General features: G+C 32.6%; 1 non-coding gene across 1 annotated transcript; it reads right to left on the reverse strand.

Annotated features, from left to right (window-relative positions):
• Nucleotides 1-832: 832 nt before the first annotated feature.
• TRNAC-GCA (transfer RNA cysteine (anticodon GCA)) lies at nt 833-904 on the reverse strand. Its single transcript has one exon. It is a non-coding gene; the product is annotated as a tRNA-Cys (tRNA).
• Nucleotides 905-4896: the final 3992 nt, after the last annotated feature.

Raw genomic sequence — 4896 nt, forward strand, 5'->3', positions numbered from 1 at the left:
AAATCAATTTTACAAATTAGACCAGACTCGTCTACTCTCCTTCTAGACTCAATGTGTTCATTAGCAATCAAAACTCCATCATAACCTTCTTTTGACTAATGCATATTTTTCTTGACCAAATAAATTATGAATCACTTCCTTCAACTTATTTGCCAATACCTTTGTGATACTTTTATAAGTTGATCTCACTGGATTAATTCACTTGCAATCCGCAATATCCTTAAATCAATTTTATGTAATATTATACATATATGGGTCAGGTTCAAGAGCAAAGTTGTGGGAAAAAGTTTCAGAATAAACTGATTTTTTACAATGATGGTCTCCTCACCATAAATATCATCCTCACAAAAAATCAACCCATTTCAAAACTTTTTAACCATATATGACAAAATTTTATCTATAATTTTGACTATCTAACGCTATTATATGTATAACAATTTCAAAATGTAGGAAAACCTTAAATCATTTAAAAATGACAAAATGGGTTACCCACATACCCATCAAATAGAAACTAGCAATTCTGATTATCATCGGTTCTATTCCATTTTAGACCCAAATCTAATTGGTTTCAATAATAAGGGAATCGAAACCAGATTTTTTTTTATTTTAGTTTTGATTGCACCCAACTTGATTAGATGATTTTAAACCAATAAATAATTATTATTTTTTCTTAAAGTAAGGCAAATCTATCACCCAAATGCCACGTGGGGGGACAACTTGAACTTTTTTTTCCACTTACCTAAAAGTCAGAGCGATTGTGATGACTATGAGAAGTCATGGAGGGAGGTCATTAGGGCAAAGATAAAAAAGTTCAAAAAATAACGAAATAAAAAGGGCCCAACCGGGTTCGAACCGGTGACCTCTTGATCTGCAGTCAAATGCTCTACCACTGAGCTATGGACCCATTTTGCAACATTAGAGAATCTTTTTTTATTTATTACACTGTACGAAATACTTAAACTACATAACATTTGAAATACACTCATGTGCTTCCAAATTTGAAGGCATGCCCCTTACCCTCGGTCTTTTCTTATAAATTATGTAAAAATAATCAAAATACCCTCATCTTCAACCTATAATAAAATAAAAAAAACTTTATTTTTCTACTCAAAAGTCAAAACCCATTATTTTCAAGCTCTTGTACCTTGGATAAATTATTGAGATTAGTAACTCAATAATGACCGGAATTGAAACCAAGTTGTAGAAATTCTTGATTTTTCTATTCCAAGTTCCAACATCTTCTACTTAAAAAATCACATTTTGTTCGTGAGGTTTGAAGGGTGAAGAGAATCGGATGAAAAGTTTTATCAAGAAAACGAAGATGACTAACTACAATAAGAAATGATATTTTAGTCAAAAAGTAAAATAAATTTAAAATATCACTACACAAGATTATGTCGATTCTTCTTATTTTTATAATTGAAAAAGAGAGAAAAACAAGAAAGAGAAAGTGCATTATTTTATCCTTATAAAATTAAAATTAAAATAATTTAGTAAATGTAATAGACAATGTGAAAAAGCCCAAATTTGATGGCTGGACCAAGGGGTCGAATTGACGTCGAATTTCTCATTGTCAAATTTTATTTTTCGACAGGTCGAAATTGTCAAATTAATGAAGGATGGGAGAAATTTGACAACTCTAAGCCGTCAAATTTGGGAACATCAAGAATTTCAACAGTCTTAAACCATCAAAATTCAGTTTCTAAAATTCGTGGGTCTTGGCCCGTCAAAATTTTCAGTTTTCACGTAGTGATAAAAGGGTTTAAAGTGGATGTAATGCCTATCATACACATGTCAACTTTGATCGAGATCCTCAACTCTGTATCTAGCGATGGGAGCATCAAGCGAGTAGATCTTTTGTAGCACATTTTTTGTGTAGCTTCCTATAGTGTTTATCGATGCAGACCAGATCATCCTAATAGCGACATTCATTCGTTTGTATTTGGGAATTCAATATAATTGTCCATTTTCAAATGCTTGATCAGAGACCCCAAAAATATTTTTTTAAACCAAAAATCCAAGAGGACGAAGTTGTTATTTTATTTTTATCAATGTGGTGTTCTATGGATTGTAGAAAAAGTGTAACAAGGAGCTACAAGAAGAAAACACCACAAAGGATCCCTCCCAAGCATCGAAGGGGAATATCTATATCCCAACCCCATAAGTATAGGCAGGCATAGAGCCATGGATAGTTGGGTCTTTGAAAAATAGAATGACAAAGATCTCATTAGAAAAGGGATCCGACAAATCCCTGAATTTGCGATGACTGCTAAGCAAACTGCCCATTAGAGCTAGGAATCCAAATCCTAGGCACCCAGCATGGAGGAATGAAACCCTCCTCCCACACCTCAATACATGACGTGTTAGTCATATTTCAAGGAAATTTTGAAAAAGAGATATTTTAAGCTTTAATTCCTTGAAATGTGACTAACAGGGCATGTATTGAGGTGTGGGAGGAGGGTTTTATTCTTCCACCCTAGGTCCATACAATTTGGATTTTTAGAGTTAGCATGCAACTCCCATACATGACCAAAGAGAGTTGCCTACTAGAGCAAAACCTTAGGTACATGACTAGAAAGAGTGCTATTAGCTGAAGCATGTCTCACAAAAATAAAAGGTACCAACTCCTATTTTATATATAGTCCTGTTATATAATAGTATAAATGGTTTATTAGATTCAACTTAAACAAAAAAAAAAACAAAACAATTCTAATTTTTGTATCTTAGGTAAACTGAGTTTTTGGAAATTTTATGGGCATTTTTCTGTCTTGTATGCTAAATTTATCAATTCCTAAGGTATAATTTCATGTGGGAATTGAATAAAAACTCCCTTGAGTGTGTGTGCGTGTATATGTGTCAAATATTTAATTATCTACTTTAGTTATTTAAGTGAGAGAAAATGTGTTATTGTACTAGGAAGGGAAGATATTGTATTAGTGTATATTTAGGGGTTTTGAGGTATATTTTGCACTTTGCACTTACGCATTGTTACGAGGAATTTGAAGTATATTCTAGTTGATTATTGAAACATTCGTCAAATAGTTTAATCATGCTAATTGGTCAAAGGAATTTGACCATGGGTAAAAATTTTCTACCATACTAAAATGAGTCGGACACTGATCAAGGGAAGGGATGAAACCTTTCAAATATGGTTGTTAGATTAAACAAATCTTGACTATCATGGCTAATTGTTTGGATAATCGTATTTGGCTGTATAAAGGGGATTCATAAGCACATATAATTCCCTTCCTCTTATCATCCCTTCGTGGTACTTGATCTCATTGAGCTATCTAGGAAATTCTTTATTTCTACTAAATGACGATGATTTGTAATTTAAAGATTGGGCTCACTATGTCTTAGAAAAATTTTTGTTAGTGTGTTCATGCCAACTAAAGTTCACGATTGAATATAGGGAGTAAATAACATCTTAAAGATAATGATTTCATGCCTTGAGTCCAACATCAATTGTCAATTTGGAATTAATTTTTAGATTTTGGACATCAATCTTCCTATAATTTTAAGACGTTCTCAGTTACTTTAATGGATTTGAATTTGAAAATCATGGTCCAAGACTTTGTCACATTGAACGCTTCGACAACAATAATTTTCTAAGATGGTGACACAAAATGCTTTTCTTCCTGTTAACAAATCTTGAAATTTCCAATATTCTAAACACTCCCATGCACGATGAAATAAAAAAATAAAACAACGATACCTAATTTTGAACAAAAGGTGCCAACACCAAAACTTTCTAGTAAACGGAATTTTAGATTATAAAATGATAGTAAAAAATCGATCCTCAATCAAATTCACCAGATCAATATAATACCGATCAAATGACCCAAGGAGATATGAAAACCTACTCTTTTTTCCACAATCAATTCTATTACCCATAAATATATCAAGCATTAAAAAAGCAATAACTTGTAAGGAATTTTATCAGTACTACCTCTATGGAGGAATTATGTCTTTGAGACAAGAAGAATGAGTAATCCAAATTAACTTGGATGATTATTATATGTCGTGGATGTTTTTACGTCTAAACCAAAATGAAAATATAATAATCAACTTAGACCTAATTTGGTGGTTCAACACATTGTGAAACAACTTTAAAGGTCGTGGGTTCAAGTTCAGCTTACCCATTTAAAAAAAAAGGTAAATTACCATTTTGTAAGTCGAACATGAAGAAATTCCAATTCCAATTAACTATTCATTTTAGAGTCACGATAATCAAAAACCTCAATTTACACACCCCCATCATAAAATTGTAGATCATTCGCCTCGGGATACACAAGAAATGATTAATGTTTTGTGTATCCTAAGGCAAATGATCTACAATTCTGTGATGGGGGATGTAGAGGGGCGTATGTCAGATAGGGGTGTCAGAAAATCATTATTCTTGATTTTAATTCTCAAAACGTGAACATTAAGATGGCAGGTTTTTTAAGTGACCACCTCTTAGGTTTAAAGTGACAATTTTGCTGATATTTTTTTTTCAAGGTGTCAATCTCGTTGAGTTATATAGTGACAATCGCACTAAAAATAAAGAACCTACAAGATAGCCACTTGAAACCTACAAGATTATCACATTAACTTGCGAGATTCGTCACTTGAAAATGTTTTGAGAATTAAAATAAATAGTGAACTAGAATTGAAATTTTGTTAAAAGTTGGATCACGTTTTGAGAAATTTCTCAATTAAAAAAAGTGTAATGATTTTCTAATTCCCCTCTTTGACACACCTCTCATCACAGAACCGCAAATCATTTGCTTGGGGATATGCATAATCATTTCTTGTGTATCCCGACGCAAACGATTTACGGTCCTGTGATAGGGGGTGTAGGTGGGCGTTTTGTGAGACGGGGAGTCATATTATCTATGTTTTCTTCTCTAGAGA

The sequence above is a fragment of the Akebia trifoliata genome, chromosome 15 (genome assembly GCF_017979445.1).
Source record: "Akebia trifoliata isolate Shusen 1 chromosome 15, ASM1797944v1, whole genome shotgun sequence".
Lineage (NCBI taxonomy): Eukaryota > Viridiplantae > Streptophyta > Magnoliopsida > Ranunculales > Lardizabalaceae > Akebia > Akebia trifoliata.